The following is a 19,033-nucleotide window of genomic DNA, read 5'->3' as shown; positions in this document are numbered from 1 at the left end:
CCCAATAGGGTTTGGAAGCATGAAGTATATATGGACTATCACCCCAACGTTCCAAGCACAATACCCCAGGACTTATCTTTCCTTGCATTCAATATTGCTTTTTTCTAAGCTTCTTTCATCCCATTGAGATCATATTCTTCCAAGAAGAAAACTTTGAGATATGGATCATATTGAAATGCCCTAATATGGGGGTTTGCTATCATAAATGCTTCTAGATGGAATCTACCATTTGCAACAAATACAACAGCATCAACTGCAACACTATTAGGAATTGTAGGAGATGCACTTCCCCTGAAGACAAAGGTTTAGACTGTGGAACAATGATATCAATACCAGAGTCAGCTAAAGCAGATTTAATAGCTCTCACAACTGCTGAGAACTGGATGGTCCCTGCCACTGCAATCTTTTTGTCACAAAAAAATGCTTTAATTTTATTAATGATATGGTCTACATCAATTTTTATTTCAACGAAAACATTTAATGCAGGGATTTTGGTGTAATCTATTGGGACTAAACAACATGCCCGTAATGGATCAAAAGATCCAGAAAAATCTTCCACACAGCAGCATGCCCCATATGTAATGTCACCCAGAATAAAGCACTCATCAACAGAAGCATAGGTTTCAAAAATTTCGGAAAGAACAGTGAGTACATGAGGAGACTTAGGGGAATTGAAGGGTGACCCTTTTGGCGTCGGAAGATACAATTTACCATATTGATTTATGAATTTCGAAGTTATAATTTGAGGGGAGTAGGGAAACTATAGTATTGAGGGAAGGATTGTTAAGAATCGAATCGGGGGCTTGATTTTTGAAGAAACAAACGCTTAGGAGGGGGTCTCGGGTTTTTGCAGGAAAGAGCAGTGTCGGGTTCCTCTCGGGTTTTTGTAGGAAAGAGCAGTGTCGGGTTCCATGTGACTCTGAACCAATATGCTTTACTTACAGAACTTAAAATTCTTCTATAAAACCTTTACTTCGCAAAATTTCTGTAAAACCTGTCCTATGTGTGCAAAATTTGGGGATAACCCCTGTTCTCATCCACTTCCATTGAACCCGAACCCATTCATCTTACTATTTGATAAAATTTGAATCCAAGATCTTACCCCAAAACAATTGATCAGAAGGAAGACCAAGCCCCGTCTGAGACTGCTGAAACAGATTCATGTAAGAAATTGGAAGATAAGCGTTGTTGCTTCCCTGAGGATCCATCTCACAGACGAGCCATAGATTATGCGAGTGATCAACTGTGGGTTGCGGCTCAATTTTTCTGTTTGATGCTCCTTCGCACACCAGTCCCATTCCCTTGGGAAATTCCAATCTCTGGTGTATATTGCCTATATCTACAAAAATGGCCTGATCCCAAATTATTCTGCTCTTCATCTCATGTTCTATTTCTTTTTTATAAGATTAACTTTTTAGACTCAAGTTGATAACGTACTGATACGTTTTTGGTTATTCAATTTGTTGTTCTTTATGAAATCCTATGGTAATGTCATGAGTTACATTAGCAGAAATGAGGAGAACCATGCTTTTAGTTCATGTTATGAAGTTATAATTGGATATCTTATTTTTATACTATGGTTTATTTGCTATTTATTTTATTTGAGTCATTAAAAATATTAGGCATAGGAATTGATCATTAAAATATTAAGAGAGAAAATTATTGATCCACTTACAACTTGAATAGAACTCCTAATTCGAAACAAAGTAAATCACTATTACAGAAAATTGATAGAATCAAAAGATTTCTTATGTAAGATTTCTTATTTAATGTAATAACTAATCAATTATTTAATCGAATAGGTAGTAATTACTTAATTATCTAATTAAGTGAACACATTCTTATTATATAATTAACTAATTAATTTGGTTTTTAGGATTAATGGAGTCTGTAAGAACCACAATGATATACTATTTGATGATTGCTAATACTAGTTAACTAAAATAATATATTTACTAATTAAATAATTATTGATTAGGTAAGAAAATAATTAAAAACCCATGATTTGTGGTAGTAAATTTGCCAATTGACCTATTTATTGTAATAATTAATCAATTATTTAATTGAATTGGTAGTAATTACATAATTATTTAATTAATTGAACACTTTCCAATGGAGTTGGTATGAAGAACTAGAATAATTTACTATTTGACTGCAACTAACACTAGGTGATTAATTTATATTTAATACATTTACTGATTGAATAATTACTGATTTGGTAAGAAAATAATCAATTACATGATGATTTGTGGTAATTAACTAGCCAATTGATATATTTAATTATATAACTAATCAACTATTTAATCAAACATGCAGGACTTACTTAATTAACTAATTAATATAACCTTTTCTATTTATATAATTAAATAATTATTTCACTATTAATTGATTCAATTAATTTTTTTATTTTTATTAGTTATTTTTTATTTTAATGACTAATTACTTTTCCTAACATTATTATTTTTTTATGTTCATTTTTTTATTATTTCATTTTTACTATTTTTTATTTTCCTTATTTTCCCTTTTGTATTTTAAATTTTATTATTTTTGTATTTTTACTTTAATATTTTCTTATTTAGTTTTTTTATATTTGCCCATGTCAATAGAGCTTGTCCAAATGGCGCCACATCAGCATGTCCATTAAGGAAAGAGGAAAGAGGAAAGAGGAAAGCGAATGGGGAAAGGAGGAATTTTAGGTTTTAAAGGATGGGCTGGCATGGTGCTATATGGACAAGCTTTACTAGTGTGGGAAGTTGATAGATTGTATGAGGATTCCAAAGGTTGAAATCAGATAATTTGGGAAATTAGTTTAAAAAGTCATTATTCAGGTAAATTAAAATTTTAAAATCAATATTCGGGTACAATTCCTTGAAATATAATAAAAATAATAATAATTTTCCACAAAATCCTTCTTATTACATGAGTTGGTAATTGTGTATAATTAGATTGGACAACAACAACCTTCATGTAGGGCATATTGAGTGAGAAATTCTTAAAACCACTAAAATTTCAAATTTTGATCAATTCATTTTCTATAATTTTTGTGAGAAAATTTTACTTTTGTGCAATGGTACCCCAACTATAAAGTAATATTTAATTAATCTATCTAATAATTACATAAAAAATTTAAAGCTACAACAATTCAAAGTAATATTTAATGAATTTCTTCTTTTAAATGTTGAAGATTAAAATATAATTTTAGTTATTGAGATTTATGTTTCAATTGCATAATTCTAACTTTTTTCAATCGATCCTTTTACTTTTTCTCCATAGCACAACAAGGTGCATCTATAGATGACAAAATTCAATATACTGGCGCTAGTACTACATCATGACATAAAAACTAAGAACTGTGAAATCTGAAGTCAACGAAATATCAAGGAAGGAAAGTAGAGCTCCATGTTTAGGAAGTATTTTGTAAAAGGAAACTCTAGGGAAACAAGGATTCCAAATCAGACTAGAATAGGTAGCCTCTTCGATTTATATATAATTGAGTTAGGACTTGCTCTCTTCTGCCTTGTAGCATTGCGGGATCATACCATCTTCCTTTAGTCCGCGTTTCCATCTTTGTTGTCGGATCTTGCTCTATTCTTGCATCTTGGGGATCGACCTACTACTCTAATACTGTTTTAATGGAGGTTAACTTGCCCGAAGACTGTTAGGGAAAAATCATCGATGACAACAAGACAAGTAACAAGTAATCATGCACGACACAATATTTTACATGGCTTTGCAAATTGCCTACGTCCACGAGAGATGTAGAATATTTTATAGATAAATTGAAGAATCACAATACAGTCTGTTTCTCACACCAGAAATACAACCCGAGAGAGTCTTCTCTCTATTTTGTCTCAACAGGTTTTGGCGAGACCGAAACTTCTCCCTGCTTCGTCTTCCTGGCTCACACACAGGCACCGATATGAAATCCTGAGGGAGTTTCATAAACCTCTTTGTTCCGATAAGTCCCAGACTCTGTTCTTCCGACAGCCGTGTAGTATAGCAGCACCTGTAACGACGACAACAACGACAACGAATAGTCACTCCGACAATTGCGACAACAATGTCGTCATTCTTCTTGAGTCTCTCTTTATGCCGAGCGACTCTGTTTCGTACTCTGTTTCTGTTTCAGAAATAGAGTTGAAGTCCCACCGTACAACACCGGCAATGGCGTCGGACTGTAGCTTCGGCAGCAGCGACGGCAATGGCATCGAGCCTCTGAGCACTCTTTCTCCTGACCATGGCGTCGCCTGAAGGTCTCTCAAAAAACCCCTCTCTATTTTTTCGAGAGCTCCTCTGTTGCTCTCTGTTTTTTGCCCTGACTCTGTTTGGAAACCCTGAGGGTTTTTATTTCTCCAACAGAGTCGCAGTTTCTCTTGAGAGACTCTCAATGTGCAACGTCTTTGTTTTGGAAACATAGACGAAGTCTTCCTGTCGAGGGACTCTGTTTGCACACAGTCTCTATTTTGGAAATAGAGTCATGTGCAGTGGACCAGGCTCCACAATCCTCAACAATTCTCCCACTTGGAGACTGGTACACCAACTGCATTGTCCTCTTCCTCAAACATGATATCCTCCACCTCTATAACTCACTGCTCCTGTCATCATACTAGAAGACCAACTGAAGTTGCGCACAACTTCAGTTTCTCAAGAGTAACACCCTTTGTCAACATATCAATACAGTTCTTCCCTTGTGGAAGTTTTGTGAACTCCCATGTTTGATCCCCTAACAGGGAATCCATCTCATCCTTCATGCCCAACTCCCACTTGCTAGAATATTCATCTTTCAAGATTTCTTCGTAACTTTGCAGTTCTCCACCATCTGTCAACAAAATATAATTCAAAGTAGGTGAGAAACGCTGTGGAGGACGAATTGTCCTTACTTGTCTATGAACTGCAGCTGCAGGAGTGGAAGGCTCTGGATCTGACTGTGGAATAATAGGAGTTAATAATTTGGTTGGGATGCTTGTTATAAACTATATATGCATGGCAACAATAATAGTATGCTCAATTTTTTACCATGGAAGTCTTTCCACTTGCATAAAATTAATATAAATGTAGAACCCTTTATAATCTACTATTTAGTACTAGATTTGCACATACCAATCATAACTTGGTAGAAGATTGTAAGTTGATAAGACCAAAAAAGTCTAAGGATGAGTTAGCAAGCATAACTTTTGGCATAGATTGTCGTCACTCCATTGTAGAGTATAAATGGTGGTTGAGGATTACAAGGTATGTTAATATGGTATTATTTCAACAATATTTAGGGTTGAGAATAGTAATGGGGTAACTTCACTAGTTTTCTAGGCCTCATGTAGGGGTGGGCATGGGTTAAGTCAAGGTCTAGTTTTTTAAAACCCAAACCATGAACCCAAAACATCACCCAAAAAAAAAAAAAAAACTTGAAAAAATCCCATCCCTGAAACCTCGACTCCTAACCAAACCTCGTCTCGAAACTCCATTTCTCGCCTTGTTCCGCTCCATCACCATATCTCCAACCCATCCCTATCTCGTCTCTACCTAGTTTTCTAATCCTTGCCCCATCCTCGACCTGAAACCCAACGGTTTATTTTCCTCAGCCAATCCTCGACCTATGGGTTTTTTGGTCTAGTCCTGTTGGGTTACCTACAACTCGACCCGATGCTCATCCCTTGTCTCACGTTAATGTAAAAATATAAATTAATTATTATTGATTGATGATATATATGGATACTTTACCTCTAATAAGTAAATTTATGATTTAATGAAATGTAGAGAGCCTAGAAAATAATTTTGCTATTATATAGTTCAAATACAATAAAAAAGTCAAAATATAACAATAACTCCTTTGTCCCTATTCCTGTCCAATTGAAATTGTGGGGCTCTTCATTTGGCATCTATTGATAAAATTGATACACATATAGATAAAGTATTGTTCGACTTCCATATCACAATAATAGATTAATATTAGTAGCCCTTTAAGTGACATCTCTCTTGATTTTTAACTTTATTTATATTCTGTAGACTATATTGAATCTCATTCTAGGATACAACCACAAAGATAGCAAAGACCACCATTTAGTGCCTACACGTGGCTTGAGGAGTCAAGTCCACAAGCTTGCCAACTCCCTTAATGGTGAAAAGCGAGTCAACATGACACATACATGACTAGTCCACAAAGGAGATTTATGAGAACTGTACTTGAGGCAGCACAAATTCTATGGTAGGCCTAGGAATACACCACCTAAAGGAGGTAAAATTGTCCAAGGTTGGGGAGAGAAAACAAGGGTGTAACATTCTCTTCTACCTAATCCCTGAACATCTTCATCACGACCTATGTTAAATTAAGTTGCTAGAGACTCCTTTGCCTTGAGGAGCCTAGGCCATTAGCCAACCCACTCCCTTGATATTATGAAAATTATACTTAAGATAATACAAATTCATTAGTACACTCATTATTAACATGCTACATTAGATAAGACCTCACCTGCCAAGACATGGGAGAAAACAAAGGCTTAACAATTAGACTCTTGTTCAAAATCAACCACCAACAAATGTGTGAGCAATATTGAGATTTTTTTTAGGTGTATGATATAGAGAGTACTTATGATTTGTTGAATCTCCATAATGAAGAAATAGAGGTTAATTTAATACTTCATAATTTTTAAGTAAAAGTATTAGGTAGTATGGTGAAATCTTTATAAAAATTGCATATGTAGACCATAAAACTCATAGGAAATTATTTTTACTTACATTTTATCCTTTTATAAGAGTTTTTATTTTATTTCATAGCAATTTCATGGTTAAATGGACTCAAAATGAGAAAAAAATCTTTATATAATAAACCATTCGCTTATGCTAAATTCTTGAATCTCTATTTAGATTGTTAAATGATCTTAACAACAATCGTATTAACATAACATGACCCTATGGTAGGTACTTTCTTATAACCTTGTCAAAAGTTGAAAGCATGAGTCAACTTTTAGAACTACTAGAAGGTGCAAGCACTTCATCACAACCATAGCAAAAATTGCAAGTTGCATGATTCACCTTTAAGAACTACTAGAAGGTGCAACTGATTGAAGAACATTTAGCTTGAACTTGGCCATGAGTTCATCTAGATGTTCATTATGTTGAATCTCGGATTCCAATTCTTCTTCATATTGCTTCCTTTTCAGTTCCTTCATTCTTTGAAAGTGTTTTTCTATAAGTTTTATCTTTTCTTGTTGAAATGCTGCAGCTTTGGTAAGTTGGCTCATGAGGTCTTCTTTATTTGGATGTTCTTGCCTGCAAGATAGAGTAACAAACTTAGGTAACTCATTCAAATAAAAAAATGGCTCAGTATATTACGAAATGATGGTAATTGTTTTTAGTCTGTCATTTGTACCTGGAACCATCATCTTGCAAGCCCATTGGTGTTGTTCTTGGAGTGAAAGTGTCACCTAATATGATGAAGCCATTAATTGTCAAAGAGGAGGACATGACAAATTTATAAATATATGACTAGTTAGGTGAATGCAAACAAAATAGTAATTTTTTTTACAAAAAAATAATAAGCCAAAGATGGGTGTATGAATTATATCTCATATCATAACATACCATGATTTGAGGAAATCATGATCACAATTACATTTTCTGAAAATTATAAAAGTGGTAGGGAAGAGGTATCACAAAATTTAGCTAAAAGATATTCAAGGAGAACTTTGGCTGAAATTTTTTGTCTTATAAATAGCATAATCATCATGATGAGTTATTATTTATTTGTGGAACCAAGGTAATACATAAGCCACAGATAACTTAATTACTTCTCTAACAATGTGAGAAGGTCTAAAGTTATCTTTGTCACATGCCTAAAAGCATAGAAACCAAAGCATTCTTTCGAATGCTTAATAGATGTTCTTAACTATCTATGGTGTTTATGACAATACTTGGATTTCAACTTGATAAAAGGGAGGTTATAACTATCAATATTGTTGAATTGTTCCTTAAACTCATGTCTAGTTAATAGATATGAACTATGATAAATCCATGTGGCCTAGAAGAGTGACATATGCCATCACCCTTATATCTGGTTTGCATGAATTCCTCATATTTATAAAGAGAGAAGAAAACATGTTCTTAAAATCTTAGATTGGCATTAAAATTAAAAATTTAGATTTTAGTTGTATTTTTATTTTATTTTTAAAAGGTAAGATAAACATTTTTATGCAATAATGACACTTTAATGAAACTTTAAGGCCCTTTAAAAATAAATAAATGGTATTCAATGATCCTTTTTCCTTGTAACATTTAATATATAAGAATTAGAAACAATTTGAAAAATTTCATATAAAATTTCTTCATTTTGATTGTTAATAAAAGTATTTTGGCATTTTAGTTCATTAAAATAAATAAGAAGCTTACAACTTACTATTCTATTATGGGAAAGAGGTCAATATCAAATAAGGATTCCTGTAAAATGAAATCTAATATGACATATTTAATAGTTCAAAGCTAGTAAATGGTCTACAAGAAAAGCCCCTCAGGCCAACGGATAAGGAAAAGTTTTGTAAAACATATATTTAAGTGAAACCATCTCTTAGTGAGAAAAAGAAAAGGATAAGTTTAAAATCATTAGTCAGACAAATCAATGCAAAATAATGCAAGCTGATGCATAAGTTTGAAAAGATGAGGAAAATTGTGACTTCTGTGTGTTAATGTAATAATAGATTTTGAAAAATCTTCATATTGAAACAAGGTACAAAGACTTATAACTCAAAATTGGCCATAGAACTTTCATAAAAAAATTCACTTGAAAATAAAATTCTTATTGGCACAACTATTGAGAGTGATTGTTTACTTCCTATTAGCACCATCATACTTATGCAAAATACTAGAATTGATTCCACTACGTTTTGTAGACAGTAGGAGATATGGGGATCATGAAACTATCTATTGTCTAGTTCTCAACATGGAGCTATATTGTCTTCTTTCTCGAGAACATAGAGCTATAATGAAGCTGGTGTACAACTTACACACATTCGTTGTTCTCAATAGAGCTATAATGAAGCTGGTGTACAACTTACACACATTTGTTGTTCTCAATAGAGCTATAATGAAGCTGGTGTACAACTTACACACATTTGTTGTTCTTAATCCAACAGTAAACCGATCTTCAAAGTCCACATTGGAGTCATAAATCTATGAGGTTTTACACATGTTTATCCATTTATTGATAAAAAATGATGTCCACATTGAAGTTATCAATGGACTAATAGAGAAACATGATGAATAAGATTTTCATTTGTTGAAATGGCACTGGGTGACATTTTATAGTATTTTTATTCCTAACCTTTTTATGTTTTTGCTACACACTATTATTTTTTATTTGGTCTTAACATTATGCTAGTCATAATCATTTTCCTTAGAGAAGAATTTTAAAAACACGTTCATTTTCTTTTTACATCAATAGAATCATATTCAGGCTAGAGGTTCTAAAATAAAAAAATGCAGATTGGTATTTTTTTTTCACTTATTTGCTTAGTTTTCATTTATATCCCCTTTGTAAACTTAAAATTTTGTATATAATCTAAAGTAGCTTGCCATTTCTAATTTATGAGTAAACCTTTCGTAAGAGTAATACCATACATGAACATCATCATTATGCAAAAAGTTCCCTTTTAACACAGTTGTGATGCTGAAAGTAGAAATAAAATAAAAAGTTGACTTAGTTTGTAAGATCACTATGACATGTACAATCTCCAAGTATCATATACGATAATATCCAATGTCATTACATTTGATGACCATGTTTGGAATTGTATTCAGCATATATCATTTCTCAAGGTTGGAGCAACACCCTTGAAACCAGCCATGTATGACATGATACATGATATGTCTCTCTTAATAGGTACCACCTCTAGGCAAAGGGACCAAATCAATCCCATAAACATGAATCAAATTTTTGACGAGAGAGAAGATAAAGTTGTCATACAAGAAAATTTTAAAAGATAAAAAAAGGCCACCATAGTCTATTGGCAAGAGGAAGTAAACCAATTTGTGGTAGATAAGATTTAGTATAGGCTCTAACAGGCTCCTGCAATTGTAAATTTTACTATGCAAAAATAAAAATAAAAATGCTAAATTGGTTCAAAATTATATGCATTATACCTCCTTACTTAGGGCAAGATGGGTGGAACATGATTGATATCATAATTTGATGATAAAATTTGGAATAAATCTTGTCATTGAGACAAGAAAGAAACTTTAAGTTCATAGCCAATTATAAGCTAAGAAGAGGTTTAGCTTGAAATTGGCCTACATGATCATGACAAACTTCAATTTTAAGTGAATTATTGTTTTGATAATCTCACTGTGATCTATTTTCTGTTTCCTTTTAATGATAACATGAAATTTAAGCCATTAAATCCTCTTCTTAGTTGTTCTTAAGATATGAATGTGTTCACAACTAGCTTTAGCATATACCAAGTTTATTAGATCTAAAGGGGAATATTTTAGGCTGCTTAGTATGTTTTTATTTTCCATTAAAATAGGTTATGAATAGGATGAAGGGTTTGTCACAATAGATTTTTTGGTGAAAGGATCAGCTAGGCATTCATTTAGATCATTGGGGAAAATGTGTGGAGGTGGCACAATTTGTTTGATTTCAAATGTGAATGGAGAGTACATGCTAACTCAGCCGGAAGAGCTCTTGCCAGTTGTTATGAGAAACATGTATATGCCTCTAGGCATGAACTTTGCATGTTTGCTCCATGAAAGCTTTCAACATCATCTATAGAAAAGTAACCAATATTGTTATTTACTTTATTTTAGGACTTTCATAAGATTGAAAATGGAAATAGTATTGTTATTTTCTATCACCCACCAAATGAGTCTTAACCACCATATACTTAATACATTAGTTTTCTTCTTGATTTGTCTATACGGTTTATAAAATTCGCATTCGGGTGTTTTGGCCTTCATGTATTGTTGAAATAATTTAGAATGTGGAGATGACTAAATATCCCTACCCTGATAGACAAATTTTTAGATTTGAATTGATAGGCCATGTTTTGTTAATTTGATAAAAATATATGATTTACTCATGCACACAGTTGTAAGGCACCTTGGACTATTTGTGAGTGACTTAAAAAAATAAATGTTGCTTTGGGATTTAGTAGCTTTTATGGGTAACTTTGAAGGATAAATTGTCTCTTGTACCATATCGCAAATGGATGTAGCTTAAAATTATCAAAAGCTTGTGTGTGATGACATTAAGCTATAAAGTCCACAAATCATATTTGAGCTCTCTTGAATTGCTTGTATTTTTCTTTGTTAGCATGCGACAAGATTTTTGCGTGTCAGGGATAGTAGTTTTCTACTATGCTTTTTTGAAAACTAGCTTTTGAATGTTTTGTCAATCCTTTTCTAATAATGGAATGTGGCATCTTTGATACTCCCTTTTTTTGGCGAAGTATGAATTTTTTTTCAAAATGAAAACACCTTCTCAAATTAAAAATGTAATTATCAAGCTTGATTGATTGAAATAAACATACAAGATTTATACAACTCTCTTTCCAATGTTCTATAGTGAAATAAGGAAGCTTTTAAAAAGTTTTTTCTAAGGTCTAGATGTCTTTCTTCTTGAGTCTAGGCAACATAGGTAAGACATTGAATTTGAATTATTCTTGACACTTGCTTATAGAATCTAAATTGTGTGATCTCGAGTGAGAGTTTTTAGGTAAGTGTCTGGTTGTAACCATAAGACATGAATCCATTGACTTCTCCACAATAATAATTTTTGGAAGATAGTTTAACAAAAATGAGTGTTGTAATGGATTTATAGAAATGGGAGGTCCAGATGAATTAGAAGAAAAGATAGAGGTGTTTATGGTGTTCGAGATGAGAAAATAGTGAACAAGGAGAATGATGATGAATGAGAGGAAGAAGGAGAGGACGTATGTATGCAAGAGGGATGTGAGGCTTCCTTCTTTTTCATAATTGAATGACTTTTCCTTGGATCAAACTGTCGACTTTGATACCATGTGAAAACCTTTCAAATTTAAAAGACTTCAAATTAAACTTGTAACTATCAAACATGATTTATTAATGAGAGAAACATACAAGATACACACAAATTTCTTTCCTACGTTCTACAATGAAATAAGGAAGCATTTCAAAATCTTTGGATAAGGTCTAGGTTTCTTTCCATCAAAGTCCAGAGAATTTATGTAAGAATTTTAATTTTAATTATTCTTGACCCTTTTTTATGTGATCTAGATTGTGTGATCTTGATTGAGTGTTTTTAGGTAAGTGTCTAGTTGGTGAATATCTCTTCTTCTTGATACGAGGAACGTGCATGAAAGAACTTTTCATAACCACATGTATTTTTGATACAGCTGGACATGGGTCACTTGAGTGAGATCTTGTAGCTGGCATATTTTGTAATTTGTCTTGCATGGAAGAGAGAGAACATGTGTCCCTTGAGTGAGCTCTTGTAGGTGGCATGTCTTGTACTTTATCTTTCATGGGAGATAGAGGAGGTTGTTTATTATTTTGCACGAATTCAGATGTTCTTCTTTGCATGGAGAGAGATGTTTGAGTAACTTTTGTGATCTTGTGTCTTCACACAAAGATGTGATCCATATGGAAATAGAGGAACAACAAAGATTTAAAACAACACATATCACCTTATTTCCTTGTTTCTTGAGATGATGACTTATTGAAATTTCATCCTTCCATTGCCAGTTCAACTACTATTCTTTACATGAGCTCTAACTTTTTAGAATTGAGACTTGTGGCGATGAATCTGCCTTTGAATCAACTTTGTGTTGCCAAACGGAGCCAAAATTTTATTGGGCATTTAAACTAAAATTTCTATAGATTGATTCTAGGTATCCTCCATGGAGTCTTTGGTGGGAGTGGTATTTGAGATAGTGAAGATAATGCCATAGTCTACGCGGCCCTACCATTTAAAGTGACAATGAACAATTGATCACTTCATTCAAAATTTTGTTTAAATACCTTACTAGTATGACAAACACAATACTGAATTATTGAGGGTGATGCACCAAAGACTATTAATACCAAGCAAGATTGCTCCTCACTAGCACGTAGACCTCAATTGAGAGTGAGTCTTTCCATGTTGTGCATCTCTAGTTTGGAATCTATTTTGTTTTAGAGTGTCTCTCCTTGTGGCCGACTCTTTTCTGTCTTTTACTTCATTTTCCTTCTATAGGGGTCAACTCCTATGCTCAAGGGATGACTTTGGATAATGAAGGTCGACTCTTTTTTCTTTCAAAACATTCTATTTTTCATAATTGAATCCTTTTCCTCCTCCTTTTTGATGGAGTCAACTCCTTTATTGAGGGGTTGATTCCTTTGATGGGGTCCACTCTGTCTAACCTTCAAAATTCTCTATTTCTTTGCACTCGACTCTCTTTATATGTTTGCCATGAAATGGGGTCGGCTCCTTCCACAGGGGTAAACTCTTTTTGCTCATTTTCACCAAATGCTTAATTCGTGTTTTTTCTCTTTCTGTTGAGGGCTTCATATTTCTTACTAATGTGCTTGACTTCTATGCATGAGCTTGACTCTTTCAACTCTTGGCACTTCAATTTCTTCAATTTTCTAGCAAAAGTAGCTGATGTCTTGCTATGTGATCGACTCTTCTTGCCCATTTTACTCTTCTTGTCTCTTTTGGGTTCACTGTTTGCACAAAATAAATCTCCATTTTTCTTGCTTGGTTAGACATTGTTGCTGAGTGGTCTAGATGATGTACTTTCTAGAATGAGCTACTTACTTTTCTTTTTGTGAGGACCATTGGGTGGACCATGGCCAGTCGAATGGATATATTGCCAAAAATTTCTTTTTAGGGTTTTTTTAACTACACAAGATACTTAATGCATATCATTAGTAATGTTGGTGTACATTGATCATCCAAATGATCTCAAAGGTTATCTTAGGCCGACATCGAGACCCTTGAAAATTGAAGGAAACTCCAATTTTCAACAAGTCAAGTTCAAAGAAGATATCAATGACAAGAAAAAAAACAATCTGACATTCAAAATTTTTCCATCCAACGAATATCATAACCGATCAATTTGGAGTGCCTTATGATTCCATTCAGATTAAGATCAAGCTCCTTGATTTCTTTTATCGAGGCATACAAACTCCGTCCACTCTAAAAGATCGAATGAAAAAATGCAAGAAATAACTAAGAAAATATATAAAAAAGGTAAATCTTATTCACTTATGCCTAATTTTTTATAGAGGCATGTTCAATTTCTGTTTACTACATGAAATATAATGGGATTGAGGAGATTAAATCGGAGGCTGTCTTTTGTCCCTTAAATGAGTTTCATTGAAGAGATAAAATCACTATTTGGTGACACTTATGGCAGGAGAAGCAAGGGCTGACATTTCTAATATCACCTTTGTAATTTAAAAGAGACGATTTTCAAGATGAAAACATCTCTATGTGGCTTTCTTACGATCACAAACTTACCCATGTTTGAAACCAAAAGAAATGTAAAGGAATATAAAGAATTTCTACATTGGGAACTCTTATGATTTAGAATATCCAAAAATATTCAAGATATAAAAAATATTAAAAATTGAAAGAAATAACCTTGAAAGAAATAACCTAGAAACATTGTATAAGATACTTGTATTCAGCTTTATGAATCATTTTCACTTCTATTGCCTTTAGACTAAATTTTTTTTACCTAAGGTGTAATTTTGATAAAATTGGAAAAACACCTACAAGATAATAATTGTCACTTATAATTAATGTTAAAGGATAGCTTTATTATGGGAAAGGTGGTTTTTTAGTTTAATTTTCTCCAATTAGGAACCACTTAAAAGTTGCAAGGTGAGTTAGAGTAATGTGGCACGTATCAACCTCAAGAATCACCATAACAGGTAATGCCCGTATGGTTACTTCTAATATGCACCATGTGTTGGATTTGATTGGTTATGTTTCATCTCTCAAAGCTAATATCAACGCCCCTTAAACACATATTACTCACACGATATAAGTGACAATGATATCCCTTGGTAAGAGAACTAAAGGAATGAAATTCCAAATGATGTTATAAGTATTTGAGGGGAGAGATTACAAAGACATCCCATTAAATTTTGCATATAGGATAGATAATGAAGGTGATTGTGAAGTGTCCAAATGATGCAGGCATGTGTAAGACTCCTGTGAAGGGATCTAGGTTGATGACTGGTTCAATCTCAAATTACAACCTTATTAGGGAGCTTTGATTTTATCCAAGACAACTAAAATCTCTCTTACAAGTGTATTAGAACCTTCACATATATGCATGGTCACATACATGCATGGGGGGGGGGGGTGATTATGTATATTATAATGCCAATTGTATAGTTTACATTCATGCACAGTAAACATGGAAGCAATTATATAAAAAGTACACAATGGATTTTTAGAGGGTTCACAATCCTTATGTGGATTGCTTGTCCACCCCATAAATGTCTTTACACCTTGAAGCTATTCTTGTTAGGAATTAGACACTATAATTCCAAACCAATGAGAGCAATAATAATAAATGTAGAACAAAAGAAATGAAAATACAAAAAATAACAATATTTATACAGGTTCGCCTCAAGGTGAGACTACGTCCTGCCTTCCACTGCTGTAGTAATCCACTAGCAAGATAAATTAGTCTACAAGAGAAATCACACACACTTACAAGTGTTCTCTCTAACCTCTCTCAGGCTACAACTCCAGCTCATTCTTGGTGATGATAAAACCTAACAACAACGTCTCTCAATTATAAAGAGAAAATTAGGGCAACCACCATACAAGAGTAAAATTCCCAAACTGCCCTCAATGAAACAACAGTTAATATATCGTGAATCTGTGTACTGACTCAATGTAGGGCATTGATTAGGGTCCATAACTTAACACTTCTAAGCTTGGGTAGTCCTACAACATCTACAACAAATAATCTCTAAGAACAATTATAATGTTATCCACAGTGACTCGCCAACCAACTCGCATACTACACTCTCACTAAGATTTACAATAGTTAATTAAGCACACTAGCCTAGACCCACAAAGGACCTTCCAGCAACTAAATAGGCTATACAAGAATAGACCAAAGGGATTGTCAATACCACTTGCTTATGTTTGACACTCACGCCATAGAAATTACAATTCCACCAATCAGAAAGTACAATTGGGAAAGAAGACTAAAGGGAAAAGCGAGAAATTCCCCTTATTTTCCTTTTCTTTTTTTTCTTCTTCCTCCTCCCTTTCCTCTCCATCTTCTTCTCCTTTTCCATCTCAGATCTTTGTCCGCTATGATACCATGTTGATTTCTAGTGCCAATTCATTAACACGAGAGATTTCAAGGAGAGGAGAGAAGAGACTCTAGCTCCAGGAAGAGAGGAGATAAGAAACTAAGGGAGACAGAAGATAAAAAGAGTGAGAGGCATGGTGAATTTGAGCAAAGAGGAAGTGGCTTGAATGCTCTACCCCATACCTTGAGGCTATATTTATAGTTGTGAGAATGTGTTTACAATGACTATAATCCCCTTAGGGCTACATGTTTAAAAAGGAAAGAAACATAAGAGGTCACACACCAGCTTGTATATTTACAATTTGCTCTCATCTCTATGGAAGTTCTCCTTATTTACTAGTCATGCCACCCCTACACATGTGACTGTCTTTTTACACAATTTTCTCTTTCCTACCCCATGGGACCATCTCCCTTATTGGTGTTGATATAATTGAACTTCTTGGATTGGAGAAAGGAGGAGAATTCCTCCACCCAAACTATTTTACAAATAATGTCGGTTGGCTGCCATGGCAAGATCAATGAAAACTTGGTCTCAACATTATGTCGGTTTTAAATATAATTCTCAACATAAATTTTCAGTCATGTTGGTATAAACTGTTCAGAAAGTTGAGGCTTTTTGCTGCTACTTGACCGTTTCTACTTCAGATGTCGATTTCTTTTTCTATAAAAATCTAATTGCAATAATTCTTTTTGAATTGGAATCTAGACTCAAAGATATTTCCAAAAGTATATAATTTTCTATTTGAAAATCATCGTAAGAGAGTGAGAAATCCAATGAAATTTTTTTTTGGGAAAGACGACTAAAAGTAAAAATGAGAAACTACTCTTTTTTTCTTTTCCTTTTTCTTTTTCTTCTTCTTCCTCCTTTTCTTCTCCATCTTCTTCTCCTTTTCCATGTCAAATCTTTGCCCACTTTAATACCATGTTGATTTCAAGGGACAACACACTAACACAAGAGATCTCAAGGGAAGGAGAGAAGAGAGGAGAGAAGAAACCAAGTAAGAGAGGAGAGAAGAAACCAAGGAACAAAGGAGAGAAGAAAAGAGAGGAGAGAAGAAACCAAGGAAGAGAAAGAAGAGGAAAAAAGATAGATGTGTATGAATGAATTTGAGCCAAGAGGAAGATGCTTGAATGCTCTACTCCATACCTTGATGTTATATTTATAGTTGTGGGGGTGTTTATAATAACTAAAATGCCCTTAGGGCTACATGCTTCAAAAGGAAAAGGACATAAGAGGACATACACTAACTTGCATAATTATTTACTAGCCATGCCACCCCTACACACATGGGTGTCTTTTAACATTTTAAAAAGTTTTTCAGTTAAAGCTAAATATTTTAGTGTTGGATTTTAAAATATGATTCCAATACTTCATTACTTGATTTATGGGAGTTTTTCATTTGATTTTCATATCATAGAAGGCTCAACATCTTTATATTGAGTGATTCATTAGTAGACTTCCTAGCATTACCAGCTTTGCAGTGTTTTTTAATGTCTTTTAGTTTAATAGTTATTCATTAGAGCTCCTAAATTTTTGGTAGATTCACCTTATGATTGAGTATAATCTTGTTTTGAGTTTCATTATAATATTTGTTTATCAAGGGGCTCAATTGTGCTTTAACTTAGACAAATGACCCTTGCATTTGTAAATCATTAATCAAGACTTGAATAAACTAATCGGTAACTACTGAAAATCCCATAATTAGATATAAGTACTTATACCTAATAGCTGTTGAAGGTCTCATCATGAGGGCATGAAGTAGCTTTATGTCCATGACCATTAGCATGGTAAGAAGATGTTTAATCCGACAATAGGATGATAAATAACCAAAGGAAGGAGAAGACTATTGAACATGAACAATGTACAACATGGTTGAGAATGAGACTAACCTGGAGAACCTTGTGAAGAGAGACTAACCTGGACTGGAGCCGAAAGCCATGTAGAAATGGAGAGGAAAGTGGGGTGACTGCTTCTGTGATTATACAGGTTGTAGCGTCTCAACAGAAGAACCTGTGACCTGGAAAAAGCAAAAGGGGTTCACAACTGTTAAGCTCATCAATGCTTTCAAAAATGTAACTCCGCCAGCCAATCTTAACCTGCTCTAGTTGATGCTTGACCATCTCTGCTTGTCTCTACAACTTGTTGAGATCCTCTAACATTTTGATAAATGCAGAAAGTGCTTGCTTAAACAAAATAAAAAATTACCTGCCTAAACCGATAGAAAGGACCTACTTCCTTCCTTCCCAAACTCCATGAGAAGTCTCCACAGTAGCCTGTAATATACAGAAACCTTTAAAAATGGGAAAAAGAGCAGACAGGCGAGGATGTAAGGGTAATATTCGTCCTTATTAGGTGGTTACATCCTCCCAATTTCTGGTGGACCTTGTCCTTCTCGTCCCTCAGGAACTCCACTTCCAATCCTCACTACTTATCGCACCAATCTGACGTTACCATTCTTCATTACGCCAGCTAATTATTGCCCAAAATTGTACACTGGTCTTTCCCCAATTTGAAAGCCAATCCCAAATTTATATTGAACTTATATTTTTAAATCATCATTATTAAGTATATTGTCAAATCAACTCAAATACTATTTTGAATTGTTGATTACATTGAGTAGGTATATAGGATTAGAGTACCTGTTTGTTTGTGTTTTGATTATTAAAATCTACTTATTAAGAGGTAATTCACAATAAACTATATTATAAGCAATCATAGCAATTTGGGTCAAGCCTTATGTAGCAAG

General features: G+C 33.7%; 1 pseudogene; it reads right to left on the bottom strand.

Annotated features, from left to right (window-relative positions):
- Positions 1-38: 38 nt before the first annotated feature.
- Positions 39-1,298, bottom strand: LOC137938275 (uncharacterized; annotated as a pseudogene).
- Between the last annotated feature and the right edge of the window lie 17,735 nt (positions 1,299-19,033).

This window comes from Aristolochia californica, unplaced genomic scaffold (assembly GCF_029961685.1).
Source record: "Aristolochia californica isolate CCGP_79_NKW_82.1479 unplaced genomic scaffold, dmAriCali1.0.hap1 SCAF_8, whole genome shotgun sequence".
NCBI classification, from domain to species: Eukaryota; Viridiplantae; Streptophyta; class Magnoliopsida; order Piperales; family Aristolochiaceae; genus Aristolochia; species Aristolochia californica.
Note: the sequence above shows the minus strand (reverse complement) of the source record. Positions and strands in the feature narration are given on the sequence as shown.